At 36.8% G+C, this 25,923-nt stretch overlaps 1 protein-coding gene across 7 annotated transcripts in view; it reads left to right on the top strand.

Annotated features, from left to right (window-relative positions):
• Positions 1-25,923, top strand: part of CDH7 (cadherin 7) — a 286,378-nt gene that overhangs the window by 67,179 nt on the left and 193,276 nt on the right. For all 7 annotated transcript variants that reach the window (XM_072952079.1, XM_072952078.1, XM_072952086.1 and 4 more), the window contains one exon: positions 5,308-5,347. The gene's annotated coding sequence lies outside the window, so the exon portion shown is untranslated. The remainder of the gene's footprint in view (positions 1-5,307; positions 5,348-25,923) is intronic.

Genomic DNA, 25,923 nt, shown 5'->3' with positions numbered 1-25,923 from the left:
GAGCATCTTTCAATATAAAAGCTATACCAAGCAAAATTATCTATAAATTAGGGTGAAATACTTTATCAGATTTAAAAAGCTGAAAAAGAATCAGTGACATGATCTACAAAAATGTTAAAGGTAGACCCTCAGGTAGAAGGAAATGTCCCCAGAATTGATATGTACTTTATAAAATATGTAGAAGTAAAATATATATCACAGTGCCAAAGCCTGGGTGAGGGGAAATAGTTGTACCTTGTTGAAAACTTTTTATACTATATGTGATGTGGTATAATGTTACTTTAAGGTAGACAATGATAAATTATAGATGTATACCATAACTCCCCAAGCAATTGCTCAAAATAAGTTTAGAGTAACAGATAATTAGTCAACAGAGGATAAAATGAAATCATAAATTATTTAATTGAGTGCATAAGCAAACTGTGGTATATCTCTGCAATGGAATTCCATTCAGTAATAAAAAGGAATAAACTATCAATTCATGCGGCAACATGGATAATCTGAACATAATTATCCTGAATGAAACCAAGCAAAAAAATATAGTATGGTTCAATTGAAAAAAAAAAAGAAATATAAAATTCTAGAAAGTGCAAACTTATTTATAGTTACAGAAGGGAAATCAGTAGTTGGTTGGCATGTGAAGTGGGGTTATGAGGGGGAGTGGGAAGGAGAGACCGAAGAGAGGTATGAGGAAATTTTGGGAGGTGATGAATATATTCATTACCATATTGTGTTGACGGTTTCATGAGTATGTACATATTCAGAACTTATCAAATCATATACTTTAAATATGTGCCATTTATTACATGTTAGTTATACGTCCATTAATACATAAAAGTTTAAATTGGGATAAGTTTCATTGTAAAATCAGAGCGTACTTGTAAAGAATTGATTTTTCTCTTTCCAATAAGATAACTTGAATGTACTTATAACTTGTTTACTACATTGGAATTTGGAGGAGAAAATTGAAAATGGGAAAAATAAAAAAAACTCTAAATAAATTAAATAACATAATATTCTCTGGACAATTAATACTTCAGTAGAGTTTTTTGGTTCATCTTTTTTTCTGTAACAGATAGAAATAAAAAGTAAAAAATCCTCACTCTTGTCTTTCAAGACTTGCATAATACCAGAGAGATTTTTCAGTCCTTTTTTTTATCAGTAGGCAACATCCTCCAAAAGCATTAAGTGTCATATTTTCTTGAGACAAAAACTTTATTATTTTATTTTGCTAGGAATATGACTTCTACTTTAACTCCCTAACTTTTTCCTGCTCAAATATATTAAAATGACTGCATATAATTAAAAGCACTTGTAATAAATGATATATGAAATGATCTTGTTCCATAAATGCTATCCTGAGTTATACTAAACAATCAAGAAAGCCTTTATTTTCCATTTAACACAAGCTTATTTGCAGCTCTAGTGGGAGAAATTATGGAGAAGGAACACCAGCCACCCCTGCTTCCGCAGTGCCAGAAAGGGCCCTGCTCATTGCAGCTGCTCTGAATCCTTTTCTATTGATGAGGGTCGAGGCAAAAGAGGCCATGGTAGACTCCTTGCTTTGTCTTACACAGCTCAAGTGTAAGAAAAAGGATATTAAGCATCAGCTTTTCTTTTACAAAGGAAAACTGTGAAGGCAAAATATTGAGATTGAAATGTTTCTTCTATCTGTCGTGGAAGAGCTCCAGGGAGCCTGGATAATGATGTGGTCCTAAAAGATAAAGAAAACTTCACAGCCTTGCATGCGCCATTGAGAATGTTCCTTCAGAGGGCCTGATTCTCCTAGCGGAGCTCAGATCCTGTCTGTGCAGTGTGTGGGGTAACGCAGTACTCTTCATCCCACACACCCCCTGGATTTCAATACACTGCAAGTATTGTATCACTGATTTTTTTCTCTGAATTCCTGTGGAGTACAATTTTTTTAAATTGTTAGTATTTGGAGGGGAAACATCAGAACAAAACAAAGTCTTTTCTCTTTACAAGTGATGACCTGAAACTTTTTTAAACACCTAGTAATACCTGGCATTTTTTTATTATCTCATACTCTTAACACTATAAAAATGAAAGCAAAATCAATATATTGGGCATTATGATAGATTAGTTTGTCTTTAAAAAAATGCAGACATTCTGGCCCCTTAAAATGTGCATTATGTATAAAATGTCTATATCAGATCTTTTGTATTCTGGGCTTCTCTGTTATTTTATCCCTGTGGCATCAGGGTCTTCCATAGATATGGATTCAGCCAGTTGTCCTCTGGCCAGAAGGAAAATGAAAAGACACACCTAAAATTGTTCATCACTAAATAGAACTGAGTGTATGGTATTCATGGGTGTGCTCTGGAACACTGGTGAGACTTCTCCCCAAAGAGTCATGTCTCGTGGTCCTGCAAGTGTTTGAGAACCTCTGGCAGCCTCAGTTATTTAGCTGGGGTACTCAGCTCACATTCACTCGTGATGACAAGATGTTCCTTCTCTATGCAGCCGACCACTGCCCTCACGGGCTGTCGTGAGCTGTGCTGTTCATTGGATCCCAGTTAAGAGCCCCAGAGCTAGATTCATTTGCTTAATTTAAGCCTGCCCAGTTTTAGAGTCAGTTTCTTCAAGACATGCTTCCCAGCAAAGACCTTAAAACTGCTTGCTGGTGGAAATGAGGAGTCATAATTAGTGAAATAAAAAGTTTCATAAACATTGTTATATACAACAAGTCTTGCTTTTTAGTTCCTTAAGAATCAGTTTGGGATTTTTTTTTAAAAGAAAGGATAACAGAATCTGTAAACTTGTAGTGTGTCCTGTCTACATGACTAAAGTCATCTTTGTGAGCTGAACACTGCCTTACAGTTGGTCATTTCTTGGTATTGATCATGTGAAAAGCTAGACGCTCCAACCAGTTATGTTCCGTAAAGCTAGATTCTCTCTTCAGCCGAGGTTGAAGTGTTTAATAGCAGCAGAGATGTTGGCCCCCTGCCCTAGCCTGCATTTTTTCCTAGAAGATGTTACTATACTTTCTTTCCTCTATTATGCCTGTATGAACATTTTAGCAGTTTATTCATATGTTACATTAAATATATTAAAAGAATATAAATTTCAGTCAAATGTAAACCCAAGAGAAGTAGAGAAATATGTTCATTGATGTAAAGAGGCCATATGTATTGCAGTATGTAGTTTTCCAAACATAACATTTACAACACATATATTTCTGGATAACTGTTTCCTTTAGTATATTAATTGTGCCAGTAGTTTGATATACTTTAACTATGACTATGGAATCAAAAAAGTTCATATTTAAGTGAATAGGTCTGTTACTATATAATTTTTAAATGATAATTTAAAATAAATTTCTGTGTGTAGCTAAGATTCTAGTGGTATAGATGTGTGTATGTGAAATTGTATAGCCAAGAAAATGCAATCAAACTATTAAGCCTAAAACTTTCATTGAGGCTATCTTCCTTCTAGAACTGAACTGATTTATCATTCACATTTTTCTGTTAATCTACTCTGATTCCAGTAAAATGCTTTAAAAGAATATCTAGAGTTCCCCTCCCCTACTCTCTGCAAACGTACTCCAGTCAGGCTGTTGCCTTTCCCACTCCCAAGTCCACCAAAATTGCTCTGAACAAGGGCGCCAGTGCCCTCCTGTGTGTTTCTAAATTCAGTGGTCAGTTCTCAACCTTTAGCGTACTTGACCTACAGCAGTGCTTGAGCCAGTCACTCCCACCTCTTTGATATACTTTCCTCTCTAGCCTTCCAGGACATCGTTCCCTCTTTGTTTTTTTACTACTTTTCTGCTCACACCTTTACATTCTCATTTGCTGGTCCTTCCTCTTCTCCCAGACTTCTTCATGTGGGTGCCCAGAATCTGTCTTTTGTGGTTTGTTTTGCTCCTAGTGGTCCCGTCCAGGATCATAAATTTACATACCACCCGAATCCCAACACCACTGGAGCTCCGTCTCTAACCCGATGCATATGTATTAAGCCATCTGTTAGATTTCTTCTCTCAAATGTTTCGTGTACATTTCATTTAACATTTTAAAACAGAACTCCAGCTCCATCTTCACTATTACTCATTTCAGTGGATGACAATTTCAATATTCCAGTAGTTCCAACCAAAAAAAAAAAATTTGGATTCATTCTTGATTCTCCTTTGGGTCTCACACTATGCCCGGCCCACCAAAAATCCTGTTGTCTTTGAACTCCAAAATATATTTACAATGTGACTGCTTTCACTGCCACCACTGGTGCCACCCTAGTCTGAGCCATCATTACTTCTACCTGGATTTGTACCATTAGTGTCCCAGGTTATATCATTCCCTCCCTATGGTCTAATCTTGACAAAATATAAGTCATCTTAAAATAAAAGATGGATCTGTTACTCCTACACCTAAAACTCTGCCATGGCATCCCAGTGAACTCAAAAGAAAAGCCAAAGTGCTTACATGACCTTACCACCTCATTACTCTCTGACTTATCCTCGACTTTGATCTCCCTAGCTCACTCCTTTTCACCGGCCACCAAGCTTACTTGCCGTTTTTTGCAAAAGACGAGAAAGTGTCTTGCCGTTATGTGTTGTTGCATTGGCTGTTCCCTCTGCCTGGAATATTTTTTCCTTGTCTCTCTAAACTATCTACATAGTTAACTTTCTTCAGGTCTTTGCTCAAAAAGTCACCTTAACAATGAAGCTATCTGCTCTGAACTCACAACTTAACACTACATCCCATTTCTGGCACACCTGATCCTTCCTACTCTAGTCTCTTTTATGTGTTTTATAGCATTTATTATCTTCTTTTATATTATTTATACACTCATTTGCTATGTTTATTGTTTATTTTTTTTCTCTCTTCCCATTACGGTGTAAGGTCCATAGGGAGAAAAAAAAAATCATTCACTTGTTCACTGATGTCGCTCAACCCCCCATAAGCACAAACCAGGCACTTCATTATAGATTTGTCATATTGAATTAACTCTGCTATATTATCAGGAAGAACATAGAGCAGAACTTTCCCTGGTCAACAACCGTCCTTCTAGAAGAGTTTTATATAACACAAAGTGGGGCAAAAAACCCTACATAGAATTTACGAGACCATCTTGCCCTCTTATAACTGTGGGTCCTTGAACAACTATTTCAATTAAATAAACCTTAGTTTTCTTAAACAACAAAATGGCTAAATTAGATAAAATATGTAAAATAATTAAAAAGCTAAATTAGATAAAAACATGTGAAATGCCTGGTGGATTCCCTAAAAATGAAATGGCAATTAATTAAAATACGGTTTTCTTTCATTCTTCCCCCTTTCTGTTTTCTTTCAGATTTTCAGTTTCCTTACCCTGAGGAATCATGGCTTTAAAGGTAAATTTTTATTTTTGTTTATTTTTAATGCCGATTTGTTGCACACTTTTGTTGTGCCATTTATTGTGCTATTATAAAGTCATGTATGTTACTGCATGCCGTGAACCTGAACTATCTGTTAAAAATAACATATGCGCCTCAAGAAGCAAATTAGAATTGGTCCAGATGTCATTCATTCACTGTGACAATTTAGGAAGCAAATTGAACTTCCTCTCTGCTCGAAGATTATGATTTATTATTAATAAGAGAAGATAACTTTAAAAAACAGTTTAAAGATCTCCCAGTATTCTGTATTAGTAAAAGCAAACTTGATCTTAGGAATGATTTCTGTTGATAGGCAGGCGTAATTTGTTTCAGTTTATGGATGAAGAAACCAAGGTTACATGAGCTGTCTAGATAGGAAACTCGATCAGTCAGTCAACATGTTAGTCTTTCAGGGTGTTCTTCCCACTTAGCTCACTCTTTGAACGCTCTGTAGGCGCTAGCCCATGTTGTCATAGCCACTGTTACCAGGTATTCACCGGGCTCTGTCTCGCCACCTGACACAGAACACCTGGTGTCTCTGACTTCAGCTAACCTATCCATGAGGACTGCTGAAGGTGTTTTCATGCACAATGCATTGAGATTCAGATGAATGGGAAATATTTAACTTTATATATATATATATATATATATGGTTTTATATATAAAACTATTTGAAGCCTTTGTGGAAAAGTGTCCCACTTGGCTATATAACAAACTCTTCCTTCCACTCTTTGAAAGTGTAAAATAGAGTAAAGGAATTCAGTCTTAAAAGAAGTATGATTGATGACTCTCTCCAGCCCTCTTCCGTCCAATCTTACCACGAACACTTTAAATAATAGAAGATGAAAGTGTGTGCCGTATAAGTTAAAGATGTTTTATATGAGGAAAAAAGATTATCTTCAACAACTCAGAAACATTCACATGTATTTCTATTTCCCAGATCACCATACTCAGGATCTCTTTTTGCTAATGTTTTCCACTTTACAATGTTGTTTTTTTTTTCAAAAACAAGATAAACCAAGCAAACAAAAAATAGAAAAAAATTTTAAAGGAGGTGCATTTAGGATAATGTAACGTGTATTCATAACGAACACCATTACACTGAACCCAGCTCTGGGACTTAAAGCTGAGAAAAAGGAGGATGCCTTCCCAGGGCTTGAGAGCAAGATGATGATGATGATAATGAGAGGTGACAGCTGATCAACCTGCGGCCCATAAGTAAATGAATGCATGGGTATGAATTATTTAGTGCCTGGTAGGTCCCACCTGAGAGTTATTGTCTTCAGCAGTGAATGAAAGAGAGAAGTGAAGATGGAGGAAAAAAATTAAAGAACATTTTTTAGCACTTACCGAAGGCCAAGTAGTGGCTCTGAGGTTTTATATTTAATTGGATTTAATTTTCTCAGATGACCCTGGAGGGTATAATTGGGCCTGTTTTTCTGAGGCTTAAATGTGAGCCTTGACTAAGTTGAGTCTTGTTAGACTTTGTCAGTTCTTGATCTTGTCGACATAGCTATTAATTGTCAACACATCAGTGGGTGAGCCAAGAGAAAGGTGTCTGGTAAATTCTATGCAATGCGAAGAGAATGAGCTTATAGTCAGGGCCTGTGATGCTTGATTTATTAACAGCATTCAAAATATGGTTGGTAAAGGTGGTGGAAATGTTACACCAGACCTACAAAGCTTATTTCTGTTGAAAGTCTTTAAAACCCTAAGAGGGCAAGTTTTTGCCACAGAGATATAATCTGAACATCAGCCAAGTAAGATATATTGGATTTTCGGTTATTAAGGATTTTTGTTTGTTTCCTTATTGAGACTTAGATAAAATTATCTGACACAAAGTTTGGGAAGCAAAAATAGGTGATAACAGCTTATATTCTACCAGAAATGCTGATTGGTACAAGAAGTCTAACAAGACGGGTGACAGACGTGCTTGGGGACCAAGAACCCTGCATGATTGCTTCCTTTAGACAGGTGGCTGTGGAATTCTTACATTATAAATTAAGGAAACAGTTGGAACTCACCTTTAAACGTCAGAGCGCTGTCAGAGCGCTGACAAGGTGATCTGTGGTGCTGATTCACTTTCAGCAACTGTTCAAAGGCATCTTTTCAGTATGAGATGCTTACTTTAAACAAAATACGTTCCATCGCCACCGAGTCATAGCCTCCAGTCTGTTTCTTCTCTTGTGTCTGCCTTTACAAGTTGAGCATTTGGTTTGGACAGAGAGGTTGTGTTTTAGTGTAATATACAAATTGTGATTCAAGGCTAAAATGATTAAAGGACTAATAAAACAACAGTGTAGAAGATGTTGTGATTTGGGCCATAATCATTCGAACGGAAGTGTGATTCCTCCTAAATGTTTCATCTTCACTTTCAGTTTTGTTAGGGAAGTGAAACTTGCTGTTACTTTACACGCTTATGCATATTTGGTGCTTATACACGCCATGAACTTTTCTAGTTGATACACAAGTCTAGACATAAGTATATCGGATATTTTTGGTACGTCAAGCTCACTTGGGTCTGACTTTTCATGTGTCTTTAGAACTTAAAAAAAAAATGCATATTTCAGATGGGCTCTGCCCTGGAAAGGCTGTCTAACTTTGGAACTTTATTTCCTCATCTGTAAAGTGATGATAACAACATAATCTGTTAAACTAGATTGATACACGTGAACCTCACACATGTGAACATGTACTGAATCTCACTAACTAAATTACACATATGGTGTAAATAATACTAACTAAATGGAAGGGTGCATGGGAAGAACATGGCACACTCTCTGGCACCTAGGGGTACTCAGTACAGGGATGGCAGAGGTGATGACAGATGATAAGGGTGATGGTGATGATTTTTATGATTATGTCAGCAGGCAATTATTATCTACTCAGATAAGCACAGCATAGACCTTAACGTTTACAAAGGTTGTTTGATATATTTGTTAGCTTGATTTTTTTTTAAAACTGAAATGTAGTTAAATGAGTGGTACGACCTTAAATGAGCTGGACGCTGGGTAGAAGTAACTTAGGACGTCGGTGGTGAGATGTTTAATGAGTGAACTTCAGCACTAACGGGAAATTGCAACCGGGTACCTGGAGGGAGGGATTGGAGAGCAGTCAGCTCCGAGAGCCAAGCTGGAGAAGCAGTCAGGTGAGAAGGGAAAATTACTTCCTTCTGATTAGAAACAGAGAGCCATGGGAATTTGTTTTGCTGATGAGCAGACATGTAACAGAATGGAGATTTTTTTTCTTTCTGCTTCTGGCTGGAGAGAGAGAAACAGAGAAAGTCTTACAACAAAGAGTAAGGGGAAATAGAGCACGGACTTTCTAGATGATTAGGAAGCCCAGGAAAGCAGAAAGGATAGCCATCTCCCTAATAGACTTAGGAGGCTGATTGAAGGAAAACCACCAGCAGAAAACTCACTCAGATTGTTTTACACCCAGTTGCCTTGGAATCCCCAAGCTGCTGTTACATAAGTGACCCAAAAGATTGTTTTGGTCTGAAGTTATCTTCTAGATTCAGCTTGGTATTAAAGGAAATGGCCTCGGATCCAGGTGGACCTGGGTTTCTGCCCTGGCCAGGTCCTATATTGATACCTTTGTGCAAATTCTTTAACCTCTCTGAAGTCCAGCTTCTTCTTTAGTAGAATGTTGACAGTAATAACATTCTGAAAGTATATGGTAAGAACAAATAAAAATAAAATTTACGTAAATAATTTCTTGCAGAAAATACTCAGAAAATGCTAATTATAATCCAGCATCTGAGGCTATCTCCTCTTTGTCTCTTCTCCTAGTGCATCTTTACCCTTCCTCCTCACAGGGTTCTCTCTTCCTGCTCTGTTTTTAAAAAGCAGTATTTGTCATTCCTAGTCAATATTGGCTCGTCCGTTGTCTTCAATAATTGAATATATAATGATGTTTGGCTGCAGAGATCTTTTCCTCAGCTCCAGATCTGCATTTAAACTGCTAACTAAATTGCCGTCTTCACTTGTATGTCCTGCAGATGTAATAGACTCAACATCTCCCAAAGTGACAGCTTCAGATCACCTCTTAACCTCTTCCTTCTCCTCCAGTAGTCACTAGCTCAATTAATGGCTTTGTAGCACTATTTATTTTCAAAGCTATAACCCAGAGGTTGGCTCCCATATTTATCACTTCCAACTTGGTAAAAAAAATCATGTTCTTTCTAACATTTGGAAGCTAGACTCATTGCCATTCCCGTAGGTTGTCTGTGTCATCATCGCCTAGACTGATCTCTTAAAGAGTCACTTTTCCTCTAAACTCTTCCCTCTCCAGTGAATCACCAAAATTTGTCCTGAATTCTGTGAAAGTCAAACATTTTATAACCGAGCACAGTTAAGCTATACAAAAAAATAAAACGTAATAAAAGAACCCAATAAATTAGAGCTGGAAAAAAATGGTGCATGATTATATTAGGTTGCAGCGCAACTGGTACTAGATATTGGTTTCAAGTTCTCACACCTCATCAAGTAAGAAGTATAATTATCTGTAAAGGATTTGTAAATAATGGAATAAATAGAAAACATCAAAACCTTCACCGGGGGCTTAAATTCCTCCCCCTTTGCTCTCAGCTGATGATATTAACTATTTCTTTCCTGGAGAGACTGATGCCAGGCAATATGAACCCCCTCATCTTCCCTAAATTCTATAATAAACTACTTCATTTATTTAGTCAACATCCTTCTCTCTCTTTTTATTTATATATGAAGTAGTTTCTCCTGTTACTGCTAAAACAAATGTGGGGCTTCAGTCATATTGTGGGAAAAGCATGCTCACATATGTCAGTGATCCACAAAGTGCAAATTATTAATTTACGTTCTGCCATCCAGATCATTCCACCATAAATTATTGCCTCCCACTGTCGAACCTTCATCCTTTTTAATAAGCTGCCCCATCTGTTATCCAGAGCATAAATACATAATATGTTCTGCCTTAAATGAAAATAAACACAGTATAACAAACAAACAAAACAAAGAGCGGGAAGAGCTCTGCCGCTTGCTTTCATGTTTTCTCGTCTGTCTACTTCGCACGTCGTGAAGGAGCCGCCGGCCTGCAGCTGGAGCGTGCGCCTCATCACTGCTCTCTCCTGTTCGTCTGGCTTACGTTCCCACAGCTTACTAGAAAATGACTCTACGAAACACTATATGTAATACCATTACTAGCTTTAATTCCTTGAATCTACTTAGTGTGTGTCAATCCTCATCCTATTTCATATTTCCTGTTTGTTAGGAGTCTAGCACGGTCTGTCTGAATGCTGTCTCACTGGGCTAAAACCGAGACATCAGCCAAGGCTGCTGTCTCATCTGGAGCTCTGGATCCTCTTCTGAGCACAGTCATTTTTGATGGAGGATATTTCTCATCCTTCCCCTGGGGTCCCCTCCATCTCCAAGCACGTCAGATCCTTCTCTTGATTCAAATCTTCCCAACTCTCTCTTCCCTTTTTAAGGGCCCATGTGATTGATTACATTGGACCCACCAGGATATCCAGGATAATCTTATCTTAAATTCAACTGATTAATAACTGTAATTATATTTGTAGAGTCCCTTTTTTTTTCAGATAACGTAACATTTTCATAGGCACAACACCGGAGGACAAAGTCCATTCTAGCAGTCACAGCGTACATACAGCATGTGTCAGAAAAGCACAGAAGAATACGAAATGTATTATGCTGTGACTGCAAGTGTATCACAAAATGTGAGCAGGCAGAATCAGAAAAATATCCTCAAATATTAAGATTCATATAAATTAATTGTTTTCTCTACTTATAAAATATTCTTTTAACTTATATAATTTATAGAATAAAATAGAAAAAATAAAAATCCTAACAAAACTTACAGGCTTAAAATGCAGCTAAATTTTTATTAGTAGCCAGGTTTAAATTTCTGACTTTATTGCAAAAGGTTGAAAATTCTCCTTGATTTAGAAAAGTTGATGGGGTTATTTTTCATTTTATGGGTAATGATAATCTATCTGTCAGAATCACCCAATAAATCAAATATCTAATTTGTGTAGCTGAGGCAGAAAAAAAAAAGCATTATTACAGTGCTAATGGAAGAAATGCAGTCATATATTAACTCAGCATATGTACCCTGGAAATAGAATGAGACCCATTGTGATATGTTCAAAGATGTCCGTGGGTAAGAACATTGACTTTCATTCTAACCTTACCATTAGGAAGCAAATTTTATAATTGAGCAAGTACTCATATTAGGGTAAAAGTATGTCTAACAACTATTGTTAGAAATGTTTATTTTTATCACCTTTTAACACTAAGTTCTTTAAAATTTTAATCTTGTTAACAATATCCACTGGAGGGTATTATGCAAATCCAGACAATAATATGAGAATCTTCCAAATGAAACGTATCTTTACAGATGGTGTGAAATACTGAATTGTTTCCAACTTAGTATAGATTAACAGCTGTCCAAAAGGAAGTACACTTGAAGGACTGCTTTCATTTTCCCTGGCAAATCATGAATTATTTTGAGACATAGTAATTTAAGTTGGATTATACCCAGTAAAAACATAGCTCTTTCTACATTGTAAATAAACTTTGAAAATACACACGAATAAGCAGATAGCCCTTGGGATGTGTGTGACAGTAGGTGTGTGAACAGATTTTGAAATAACTGATTTTTTAAATAAATTTAAATATTTTCTACATTTTTCCTCCTTTCCTCCTACCTGTCAACATCCAAATTCACTCATAGTTTTGTGTAAAAATAATGCATACTCCTTCTCAGTGGCTAAGGATGAAACGACTGCATTGGACCATGGTAGATGGGATTTATTCCCCAAGGTGTCTGGAGCTGTGAGGGGACTGAGGGAGTTGACAGGGGTTGATACCTTGTGATATGACTAGAGACCATCAAGAGATTTTTTTTTTACACATTATTTACACATTGCTTCTATCAATTCAGTGGCACTCAAAAGAGCCTTTCCATTTTATAGCAGGCTAGTTCTCTGACTCTGCAAGTAAGGATAAGGCATATATTTCTATACAATAGAGAAGAAATTGTGTGAGATTCATATTTTCACTTTTAATGTATCATGCTTTAAAACGTTACAGAATACTGCTTTTATTTTTAATTGTAAAATAGCACTCTGGGATGAATCAATTCCTTTTCTAAATAAAATAATTGCTTGTTCCTACTTGTAAAATGATCTTTATCCTTATTTTTTTATAAAATGGATAAAATGGGTAAAAATAGGTAAAAATCATAAAAAAGAAACATAAAATGTGTATCAGCTAGTGTTCTGTTTTTTAACTATAAATTATCTTTACTTAGTTTCTGTCTATCAGCTAAGTCTTCTCTTATTTTAACGCTCCAGTTGGAAGGTTGGCAACAGGAAAAGTCCACAATTATGCTAAGAAGGTGCTGTTGAGAGCTCATTTGAAGAAACTGTGAGAAAAAAAAAGAAAAAGAGAAGCATATGTAAAGTGAAAAAAAATACTGCTTTCTTAGGCAGCGATGTGATTACATATTAGAACAATCACCTTTAATTAAGCAGAAATTAGACTCAGGAAATGAGATAAAACAATGCAATGTGTAGATGGGTTAAGGAAACATTTTTACCAAATAACAGTTATAATTGCCTTTTTCTACCCTGATTATGGCTATAACTCTTCTTTAATTCTTGAGCTCTCTTTTGATTCATATGTAGTTCATAAGTGAAGAATATTTTATTCACTCTTACCAACTTTTTACTTTTCTTTTCCATCTTTATAGAGGGATAGATACACAGATAGGTAGATGGATAAATATGCGTTAAAAGCTTCCATATGCTAGGTGCTGGGAACAGGGAGATGCAAAATCTAGTGGCCAAATTGGAATATGGAGTCAAACAAATAAATAATTACGGGAGTCTGGGAAGAGGTGGAAAGTGTAGAGAGTGAAGGAGACAGACCAGGATGCTCACAGGAGGCTTCTCACTGCTTGGGATGGTCTAGGCGGTCAGTGATGACTACGTTCACTAGTGTGACCCAGTAAATAGATAGATGAGCAAATATCAGATGTGCTTCACGTGGGGAGAGCATGACCTGAAATATCTACAAAAGATGAGGACAATTCATCAGGTCAAAGGAATATACAAATTGTTACGACATTTTTCCTCACAAATAAATAAGAGCTGCTCTGTCCTGACCCAGACCATCATTTAGAGTTAATTTAAGTGGTAAAGGAAAACAGCTGAACAAAAACAGTGTTCACCCTCCCAGTGTCCTTGCCCACGTACGTGGTTTAAACATATTTGTACTCTGATGGAAGTCTTGAATCCCACCACCTTCCCAAATTAGATTGTTAGGTTATGATGAAGTAGTACATTTAAACGTCCTTGATTCAAGGAAAAATAGTAATATTCGTGAGATTCAATATACTTAAGATTTCAGTTTCTACCTTAAAGTATGAAATCAAAAAATAGATTCTTCATAAACCCTAGTGTAATTAAAGACAAAGTCTCCTCTTTTGTGACACTCTGGAAATCACAAGTTTACCAGAGCACAGCTAAGAAGCAGGCAGAGGGACATAAGAATGAATGGTGAAGGATGCTTCTATCCAAAGACATAGGGCCAGGAAGCGACAGTAAATAATACACGGAGGCTGTAATAGTGGAAGTGAACAATTAAACACCAAGTAAGTGTAAAAACAGAGTGATAAGTTCTGGCAAAATGCATGTCAAGGGTCTTGCAACTTTATTTCTGGACTGTGGCAAGACAGTTAATGAGGATGGCAGGAAAGTCAGCAAGTGGTACATTATAATTATCAATCAATAAGTGCAATGAATACATTGATCAAAGTCTAAATACCTCCTGTGTTAAGTAGGGGCATAATGGAACTATAATTGCCATATCGGTGGAATCCCAGAACAGTTTTTTCAAGGTCAGTCATAATACTGAAATGTGAAAATGTTGGGCAAATAGCCCAATTAGAGGCATTTATAAGTTGGAGATGAAGCTGGGAGACAGCTGAGCCAGTCAATGATAGGAATTTTCCATGCTTAGGACTCACTGGGGTTCTGATTAGCCGAAGTTTTAAACTGAGATTAAAACATAACTAAAGAGAAAAAAACCACAATGGAATACTCTAATTTATTAGGGTGAAGTTGTGTGTTGTAGATTGTGTGTGTGTGTTCTGAGGAATGTATAAAATTACATGTTAAGTCGTTCACCCCTCAAACGGGAGCAACAACAAAATGATTGACTTGCTGCAACTGAAGGGAACGTGAAACTACGTAAATATTACTTTCGGTTTTACTTATCAGGAGCTTAAAAAGGAAAAATTACGATACGTGATAAAAATTCGTAATATTCCTTGTTTGAAAAACCGCTCCTGTGTACATCTCTTTGGGGTGTCGGTATTATTGATGAAATTAGATTCGGTTTACTTCAGGATGCCCCAGACCAATTTAGCTGGCTAGCCTTAAGTGTTCCAGCTGACAGATCACTCTTCTCCGTGTCACTTAAAGGGAATTGCAGGGAGTTTTTTGACCTCCGTAAAAAGTGTCATTAAGGATTTCCTCTATGCCAGGCATGACTGCTGCCTTCAGCCCTGCTTTGACATTTCATTTATTCAAGAGTGTCCTTGTCGCCTTTCCTTTTTCTAAACTCAGTGATTATGATGCCACACTATTTAGCCTTAGAGATAAATTGCCAGAACAACTCCAGAGAGTTCAGAACTCAGCAAGTTGTCAATCCATTTGCTCCAGCAATGATGAAACCATTTATGTTGTAGAAGAATCCCATAGCCTTATGAGGTAGTATGAACTCAAAAATAATATTTTCACCCACAATTTAAAATGTTCTCTTCTCCCTTTGCAGAAAACTTCTACATAAGCTGCTTTCAGTGTTGTATCTCTTAAAATATCCGTGTCAATATTTATTAAAACATCAATTTAAAGTAGGCTACAGGAATGAGACTTAATTCTGCATCAATACTGGCACACTGAACAATAATCAGAAGTATTAAATATAAATTAACCTAATTTCAAATATTTCTCTTCCATCACCAGATTTTTTTTTTTAAGTTCATGGCGTTAGATAGTACCATTTGCTGCTTTAATTCATCCTGTTTAGCTACCAATCAACTAGTTGGTTCCCCTTGTTTATTGAATGACTGAATTCCCTTCCACCACTTCTGGGATCATTCCTGATAGCTTTTAACATCACAGGTAGCACAGGGTCCTTGTGCTGGTTGCTTTACTATTTGATTCATTCAACACGTCATGTAGTTCCTTTTCCTCCTCACCTCTAACATGTATTTTCTTTACCTCCTTTGACTACCTACTCCCATGAGACTGGCTTAAATCTTTGCATGACCTGTAGCTTCTTCCCCAAATCGAACGTATCACCCTAGCTTTCCTAACTCGTGGTCTCAGTTACTCTCACTTCAACACTTCAGTGCTCCAGAAAACTTTCCAATCCATCGATATTACCATTTTTCTGGAGGAGTTTCAACTGAATGCTGCATCCAAATTAAAAATATGTATATATATATATTTGTAAAGAAGAGAACATTAAAAATCATAAAGCATATTCTAATATACAAAAAAGATTTTAAAAGCGAGTGAATGATAATTCATTTACTAAGGTTAATGATGTGTAAAGGACTGGAGAGAAACAAGTTTGGGGAGAGAAATGAAAGTTGTGTTTTGGCATGCTAGCTTTTAGCTGCTTGTTGGATAGCCAAATGAAGACATCCAGTAACTATTGCACTATATTGCAAATAAGTGTGCATATGTGTATAATCTTAATATTATAAATTTTTTTCTTATGTTTAGATTTCACTCCAACTTCCATTCCATTTCTTTGTTCTGTTTCATAGCAAAACTCTTCACAAGCTGCCTGTGCTTGCTGACTGTATTTCCTTTCTACCTTCAGTCTCTTTAGTCCACTCCAGCCTCAGGTAGTCTCTGTGCGTTCACAGTGACAAGTCTTGTCTAGACAATGCATAACCTACCTCTTCCCAGATTCTGCCTCCCTGATGAGTCTCCGTTTGCCTGGACACACTTTCCTCTCTTGGTTTCCGGGTGATGCACTCTCACAGTTTTTCTCCTATCTCGGTCACTGCTCCTTTTAGGTCTCCAAGCTTAGATGCTTCATTCTTTGACTCCTAAAACTGGGCTCAGATTTTGGCCTCAAGCACTCTCTATGCACACACTCTCTCTAGGGGAGATCTCCCTTGGAGATCTTATTTAATCCCAAAATATTATATACCATCTAAAGGTCATTCAATAGCTTGATGACTGAAATTCCCTGGAATCCAGATGCATACAGTGCAGTAGTTACTTGATAGCTTTATTGAATGTTTTATAAGCAGCTATAATCTAACATGCCAAAACATGACTCTTCCATTTTTTTCCCAGGGGCTTCCTCTCACCTCATGTGGTCTGTGGCTACTTTATCTTCTTTGTACTCACACTAGTGCTCAGTTTCTCATCCTTAGCATCACGGCCATCTGGAGTGGACAGTCACCTGTTGTGAGGGCCTTTCCTTTGTACTATAAGACGTTTAGCAGCATCTCTGGCCTTCTCCCACTGGATACCAGTAGCACCCTCCTGAGCTGTGACAACTGGAAATGGTTCCAGACACTGACAGATTTCCTTAGGACCCCAAATCACCTACCATGTTGGGAACCACTGCTCTAGCGGACAGGTCTCAGAAGGAGAATTTCTAGAAAATATCTCTTCCCTTGACTTCCATGGGCTGATTCTCTCTTATTCTCTTCTTGTCTGTCTGTTCCTTCTTTGTTTTTTAAGAGAAATGATGTCTTGGAGTTCCTCAAACTTCAACCTTGTGTTTTTCTCTTTTTACTTTACATGTATTATCGTGGGAAATCTGGTCACCCATAACTTCAGCATTAACTGAAAAATCGTTTTCTTTGGAAAGATCCCAAAAGCCCCAGTAAAGGTTATATTTCTTTGTTAACACATTCCTTTAAGCCTGTTGCTTTCCTTTGGAGCACTAATCTCAGATTGTAAGTTTTATGTAATGCATTCATGATTACGATGCTGTTTTTATTAATGTCTGTCTCCTATATAAGACTGTAAGCTCCCTGAGAGCTGGATCAGTTATATATTTTGTATGCCACGTATTCCAGCAGAGCTCAGAAACACTAAACTGAGTTCTAGGAACAACTTGGATTTCCCCTGGATAGACTTAAAGCATACTCTTTGAATAGCCATTTTAACGAAGATTATTTCTGACGATACCCGCTTAGTTATTTTCAATAAACCCAGTATGTTCCAAATCTGTAGATTCAGCCTTCTCACTTGCAAGGTTTACCTTGACGTAAAGCATCCAGTACTATCACTGACTTCGTTCAGGAAAATGGAGCTGCTGTCTGTCAGGCTTAAGCAGAACATGTGACCTGTTGGTCATTGACTGCGTTTTTTGTTCCACAGGATACAGCCCTTTTTCTGCACCCTCTTTTTAGGCTTACTATTTTTTATCCTAGATTTTCTTCTTGCCTCTATTTTCAGAAACTGACTTAATTTTGACTAATTTTCTTTTTTGGAGCCTGAAGTCTTTGTCTGTGGTCTGTTGCCTGTAGACAGATACTCTGGCAGGCTAGTGGCCTGCACCATGAGTGTGGCTCACCCTTGTCAACACACTTACCTACTGGGAAACATTCCTTTCATTACGGTTCAAGCTGCGTGGTGGGAACTTTTCTTTTAATTGAAGGATAGTCAATTACAATGTGTCAATTTCTGGCATACAGCACAATGTCCCAGTCACGTATATACATACATATATTCGTTTTCATATTTTTAAGAACTTTTTACCTTATTTAACATAAGCTGAAATCAGCACAGGACAGACCCCATGTGACCTTATAAGGTGTAGGCAAGTCTAAAGGTTAATCCTGAACCTTCCCTAGTGCCTTACTGCAAAGAAACAGAGCTCCTTCAAATATAAGTGCAAAATATGACAGTTATTTTCATGTAAATGTTGTCAGCAATGCACCATTACCAAGAAACAGAGACGACAGTGGAAATGAAACCTAACAAAGCATCAAAATTATTTTATCCACTCAACAAATGTTAATTGAGTGTTGATCATTTAAAACTCTGGCTCTGCTCTTTGAGACTTTGTGATATATCAATGCACAGCGCACACACACACACACACACACACAGAATAAAATTTAAATTAAAAATTCAGGCTCTAAAGGACTATCTCCACCAATAACACACAGTGAGGATGTAGTTGAGTGATTTTTTTCTTTCTGATTTTCAGTATTCTCACTTGTAAAGTAGAGATTAGTAATAACAACTTTGCATGGTTATTGGAAAGACTAAATTAGAGAAGGGTAGTGGTTAGTACTTGGAATATGAGAATATTAGTAAGTGGTAGTTTTTCATTTATATACTTATTTTTAGATTATTCTTAAGTTCTCTTCCAAATCTAACATGTGAGACTCTGAGGTATGCATTAAAGATGGGGAAATATCATCACCATAACTCTCTTATATACTATTTCCATAAATAAACTTAGGTCAAAATCAAGAGAGCCTCTTCGGGAAATTTGATGTGATTTATTCAAACCTGATACAAACTGACTACAGTAATAATCATTTTGCAGCTAAAGATTTTTAAAGTTTTTTTTGTTTTTGTTTTAAACAGAAGGAATTAAAATTCAGTTGTAGGGATGGCTGCACTTCTGGTACAGGGAAGTAAACTACTAAAAATGATACTCTCACAACTAGGACAGGGACCTCCCTGCTAAGTGCCCTCTTTTGAGGACACTCCCTTTCAGGGTGTTGAAGTACACGGTCTGCCCTTGAGAGCAGCAAATGCAATGCTTCCTTACACTTTACGACCTCGGTGCCTTGCCTGCCCCAGACACTCTTAATGTTCCTATTCCACTTGCTGCGTGTAGTCTTGGCTCCAGCAATGAAGCAAAAGGTAAAAAAAAAAAAGCTGACTGGAGAGGAAGACTAAAACTCTTATTTGCAGAAGATGAATTGCATATGTAAAGATTCCTAAGAAATTATTACGAATAATAAATGAATTAGGTAAGGTTGCAGATGGCAAGGGCAGGAAAATTATAGATTAACTGCGGTAAGCAAATGAAAAATGTCGTAAATATTGATACTGGCCTCACAGAATTTAAAATGTGCAGCAAAGCGTATGGTAGAAACAGTGAAGACTAAGAGACATGGCTGAAAACGAAAGGAGGCCAATAAATGAAAATATGTCACCTTCATGATTGGAAGACAATGTTTTTAGGTTAGCAGTTCTTTCTAAATTAATCTTTAGTTTCAATGAAACGCCAATCAAAATCTCAGCAGGCACATTCAAAAATTAGTAGGGAAATGAAAAGGACCCAGATAGTCAGAACGATCTTTAAAAAGATGAACAAATTCGTAGAACTCACTGCCTGATTTCAAGACTTTATCAAAAGCTACAAAAATTGGGAGACCGTGTAAGAATAGACAGATGTATGTGCTTTATACCTTAAGGAAAAGAAAAAGAGAAGCAAATTAAAAACAGAAAAAAACTGTAAGGGCAAGTGCAAATAAAAACTAAGAGGCTTAATTTTCCCTGTTGAAAATAAGGGAAGAAATTCCTCCTCACTCTTTACTTAGAACGTGTACTTTAGAAAACTTGTAATTATAACTTCTTTCTCAGTCTCTTTGAAATGTATGTAAATCTTTTCAAAAGCTAAATAAGCCTCTCACCAGCTTAGCAACACAGGAATATCTTCCTCAAAGACCTGAGAACCATCTCTTTGAAATGTCATCATCAAAGAAGTTAACACCCCAGTTCCTGGGGGGTGGGGGTGGGTGGTGGTAGGGGTCTAACTTGGGCTGAGGCCTCCTTGCTCCAGAATGAAGTCCTGCCATTAGGATGGGAGGACTGAAACAGGTGAATTCCACTAAAAAATATTTTCATTCGGTTAAGAATTGTCTCATACACAAGTATAAACTGCAAAGTACTGAGTTCTCCTAAGCGTACAGTGGAAGAATTTAAACTCCCTTTCAAATCCCACCTGTCTTAACCTCCATCCTTTCGGAAGTAAATTAATTATGGAGTGTAGTATGTGAGGGTCGTTCAGGTGAGGCTGTGAAACCAAGATCTTGTCTGCCGTGTGTGGATGTTAAACATCCCGTGGCACTCTTTTACAAAGAGAGAGTTAATCCTGGTGTGACCTTGATCAAACTTCCTTTTTCTCTTCCCTTCGTAGATTGAAGTGGCTCCAATAGCAGCTCATTGAATTCTGTATCATGCCATAGTCACTTTCACACTTGTTAATCATAGCCTTAAAAAGGATCTAGGTATCAATCACAATTAGAAAAATGCATACATTATACTGGTTTCTTATGCAGCATTAAATAAAAATTATAATGTTATATAGGTGGGGTATGCATATATATATATATTATGCTCATATATTACCTATACTGTATGTGATAGACAAGTAGATAGATAAATAGATTTTCATTTGATATAGACAGGTGAGTAATGCATCAAATACCTGCTTAACCAGAAGTCAGACTTCTATCTCTCCATAGATGGAAACGATTTCATAGCTTTATATTTAAGAAAAGTGATGATTAGCTATACAGATTTGATTTCTTCCAATATTTAAGGTCAATGCATATGATCTAATAAGAATAATATCCATATATTGAAGAAAGATTAAACCAAACCCCATTGAGTAATTGAATATCTTGGGAGTAGGGGAGGCTAGAACATCTTGAATATTAAATGATCTGTGATCAGTAAATCTGTGATTTTAGGCACTAGTTAAGTTTATTTTTTTAAATGAAGAATAAATATAAGTAGAGCCTATCTACTTAAAATAGAAAAATAAATCTCAAAAAAAATGACTATGATCCCTGAAAGATGATAATCTAATAAACTCCATGTTGTTTCACAGCTAGTGAATCAGTAAAGTTTTCAGGAGTTCATCCATTCATTTGTCAAGTCCTTTTACATTTTTACTTAATTTTGTAGACTTGGTACTGTGAATAATGACTAATTCTATCCACAAAAGAGAGAAAAATAACTGAAAAAAATGACATCACTGAACAATGGTCGTTAGTTCATTTTTATTTGAAGCTATCACTAGAAATTGGACGTGTGTAGATACCAGATTAAAAACAATACGACTTTTCCATGACATTACTTCAGTAGCATTCATTTTACAATGTTTATTACAGGCTTTTTTGGATTAAAAAGTTGTCAATTTCATTTAAAAATGTACACATCCTCATGATTAAATGTTCTAGTATAGACGATAAATCATGGGTTCAGTAGGAATTACTTTTTCTTACCTGAAATACTGTTATTCATTACTCTTGATTCAAAGGTGCTCAGAAGAGGCATATAGATGACTTACAGATTTCTACTGGCAACTTTACAAGGACCTTTGCATAGTACAGACTCAAACTTTAGTCTGTTACTATCTCTATAATTTATACTAAAGATCAAATTTAAACTCTTTTGTGTTAAATAAGTTGTATAATAAATGACATTTGGTCAAAGGCAACAAACCTCCGCCCTAACCTTTTATGATATGCTGAAGCATCACATAACTTAGTCTCACAGTTTGGGATTAGATAGAAAAAAGGTGAGTCATGGCTTTTGCTTCCCAACCCCTGATGCACTTGGGTCACTCAGCAAGTTTTCAGGACCTAAATCTGTGTTCCAGGCCTGTTTCATAAAGAGACCTTGCTTGTGCTTCACTAACCTGCTTTACACCAAATTTTGATATGTATCATTGTAAATGTCAACATGGCTGGAAAGGAATGACCGTACAGAGTAACTGCTTGGCGATCCCATTTAAGAAAGAAAAGTCTGGGTGATAAAATAGAAAGCGTGTAACCTTTGAACTAACTGATTCTTCTGCCCCAAATATTCTTCCTTCAGATACCCACGCAGCCATCAACTTGTCTTTCCTAAACTGTACAATCCCTGTAAGGCTTTCCCTGACATTTTAATTTAAATTTAGACCACATCACTCACCTTCCTGGTACTCCTCTCTCTCCCTGCTTTTTTCTCTAAGCCATTTATCACCTTCTAATTAGCTATAGTGCTTCACTTGTAGCGCAGGTAGCTCATAACTGACTGTTCTCAATCCCTCTCTCCCATCCTTGTGGCGCTGCTGTCATTCATCTCACTTATCCATGAACTTTATTTATCCAACGCTGTAATACATTATTAATATCAGTGCTTTAAACCAATAGATCTCTTAGATCAATTAAAATAGGAAATATAAAAGATTCTATTTTAGCATGATTTATTTCTTCTCCTCTGCTCTTTCTGTATTTAATCCTAGCTTTTTATCTGTATTGTTTTCTTCTTTCCAAAGAACTTCTTCTTCTCCTTCTTCTTCTTCTTCTTCTCCTTCTTCTTCTCCTCCTTCTTCTCCTTCTCCTTCTCCTCCTTCTTCTTCTCCTTCTCCTCCTTCTCCTTCTCCTTCTTCTCCTTCTTCTCCTTCTCCTTCTTCTCCTTCTTCTCCTTCTCCTTCTTCTCCTTCTTCTCCTTCTCCTTCTTCTCCTTCTTCTCCTTCTCCTTCTTCTCCTTCTTCTCCTCCTTCTCCTCCTTCTTCTACCTTCTTCTACCTTCTTCTACCTTCTTCTCCTTCTTCTCCTTCTTCTCCTTCTCAGCATATCCTACAGGGCAGGTCTGCAAGCAGTAAATTCCCACAGTTTTTGTTTGTGTGAAAAAGTCTATTTCACTTTTGAAGGGTAATTTTTCCGGATGTAGCATTCTAGGGTGGTAGTTCACTCATTCGGCACATTACTTACTCCACTCTTTTCTCACCTATATAGTTTGTGAAGAGAAATCTGATGTAACTCTTACCCTTGTTCTTCTACAAGTAAGGTGGATTTTTTTCCTCTGGTGCGGCTTAAGATTTTTGCTTTGTTTTTCTGCAGTCCAAGTATTATATGCCTTGATGTAGATTTAGGGGGTTTTATTATGCTTGGTAACCTCAGTTCTCTGATTGGTTCAAGAAGAGGTGTTGATTTTCAGTTTATTCTGCTTTTTTCTCATTGTAAAGATAAGAGTGACAACTTTAAAGCCCTTTTCATGTCAGAACTGAAACCTGTTTTTTTCCAGTGGCCCCAAAGATAGGGAACAGTAGTATGTTCACATTTCACGTGTCACAGAAACAGAGCCCTCCCTGGGCTCACTCACAGGCCACGAGCATTCTGAATAAGGTAAGCCTCACGACATAATACACAGCACATTAAATTCAATGACTTTTTATTCCAAAACCCTGAAGTACATGCCTAAATACTGGGTAAATTTTTTACTTAGCATTTACTGTTCACATGGCATAGTCCATTGGGTGGTGAACATACACATACACTCCTCTGTCCTCAAAGCAATTCAATACTATAAAAACAACTCCTTAAAAGTTTTCCTTGTGTCAGGCACTGTGCTAATTACTAGTGATCCAAAGAAGTAGGAAAACATACTGCACCCCCCCTCCAAAAACATGTTTGTACACCTAACCCTTGATTGGCTACGGACACCGACCACCCCACCCCTGACACATACACAGTTGAAAATCCGAATGCAGCTCTCTCTGCCTCAAAAACAAAAGAAACAACTCACCCAAGGGCAGGAAGGTGAAATAGTTTGGATAGACTCAGGACTCAAATCCTAGTTTGTTTTTTTTTTAATTTCACATATTGTGATCTCTAATCAAACACAGACTTTCCTCCATCCTTAGTGAAGCATCTGTAAGATGAACATATTGAAAAAAATCCACATATAAGTGGGCTGTGCAGTTCAAACCCATGTTGTTCAAGGGTCAGCTGTAATTTTAGATGAAGGAAGTGAATATGTAAGAAGAACCCTCATGGTCCCTCACCTCTATGTGACACAGTGCGTACATATTTGCCTTAGTGGTGTCTGATCGTAGTAATAACATTAATTCTAATAATTTGAATATAAAACCTTTTTTTCACATCCATTTTATTTAGAAAGGTCATCTCACTACCAAGACAAAGCTAAAAAGTCATATAGACTTAGCAAGGAACTTGCAAACTACTTGCATCCCTGTGGGTTGGTGGTCATGAACCAGGATGGCCAAACATCGAAGCACCAGTGGGGACCCCTGGACTCCTACACACTGTGAAAGCACATCTTGAAATGCAATTAGCAAATACTTACTGGGAACCAATAGCTTTACTCTAAAAGATTTGTCTATCTTTTTATTAATAACATAGGTACTTACTGTGAAGCGTTACACATATTTCTAGATGGGCAAATAGGATCTGATATTGCATTTCTAGTTCCATTAAACTACCCCTTCTCCATCCTCTTAAGAGACACACTGACACAGACATAGATAGACATTTATTTTTACTCTACAATATGTGCGTTTCCATATTCTTACGCACTGTTTCCTATACTGCAAAGTAAATCTTTACTAGAGTATTTTGCAAAATGATGCACTGCAAAATTTAGAAGGTGAAAAATTGAATAAGGGATTGGTGTATTATTCTTTCCAAACGTATAATGACAAAATCATCTCAAAATATTAGGAATAAAGTTTTGCTGAAATGGTAGTTTTGTCTAATTCAGATAATCACATTTTACTTAATTAAAAGTATCCAAGTGATAATTGGGTGTTTCTCTTCCTTCACTGAATTATGTAAAGCTTTAATTTTCATTTTGTTCACCAACATGTTCAGTGCTTCAAGAAATTTCAAACCAAACAATTTTCCAAGTGCTAAAATTATTTTCTTTTTCCATTTGTAACTCCTTAATCTGATTTGGAAGTGTGCAGTTTAAAATGGTAACACTGCAAAACACATACTGTGTTTGCTCCTTGGAGCAGGACTGCCAGCTGAAAATGACCATAGACTGAGAAAAGTCTTTTTTTTTTTTTTGCATACTGATGAGAGTTTATGGTTTCTGTTTCTGCAGATGGTAGTCTGTCTTATTTCATAACCATTTTAGAGGTAAAAGAAATCTTGCCAGGCTTCTCTCTAGCACATATTTGCTAGACAAAAAAAAAAAAAACAAAACACTATTTCTTACTTATTCACTCTTCGGTATAAGTGGAGTATTTTCCTTAGGTGCCAAAAATAAAATTTATAACTCCACCTTCTTCCTCTCAGGAACTTTATTAATGCGTAAGAGAAAGAAAACAGTATTAAATTATATTTCACTGACTTTGTAATTTTCTGGTGAATGTTTCTAGATGTCTCTCGTCAGGAGAAGCAGAAAGGGCTAAGGACAGGGAGCCTGACTGCTGGGATAATGGGCCCACTTCCCTAACAGAGAATTTAGGATTTCTCTAATGCTTCGGCTTTTATCATTTTGATGAGGTATAGAATTTTGTAGCTCATTATTGGCTATAAAACAAGTCAAAGAATAAAGGAGTCTGTTGGCAGCAACACAACCTCAGACAGCTTGGAAAGAGAAAGAGATCCTCAACTGTGTAAAAAGGCAATTTAAAGGCAAATAGCTCTCCGATCGCTGAGCCCTGCTAGGAAGACTCAAGAGAACAAGGGTGGTACCCTTATGTTTTTAGTATATATGGATGCTTTGTTACGCATTCGTGTTAAAA

This window comes from Vicugna pacos, chromosome 30 (genome assembly GCF_048564905.1).
Source record: "Vicugna pacos chromosome 30, VicPac4, whole genome shotgun sequence".
NCBI lineage: Eukaryota > Metazoa > Chordata > Mammalia > Artiodactyla > Camelidae > Vicugna > Vicugna pacos.
Note: the sequence above shows the minus strand (reverse complement) of the source record. Positions and strands in the feature narration are given on the sequence as shown.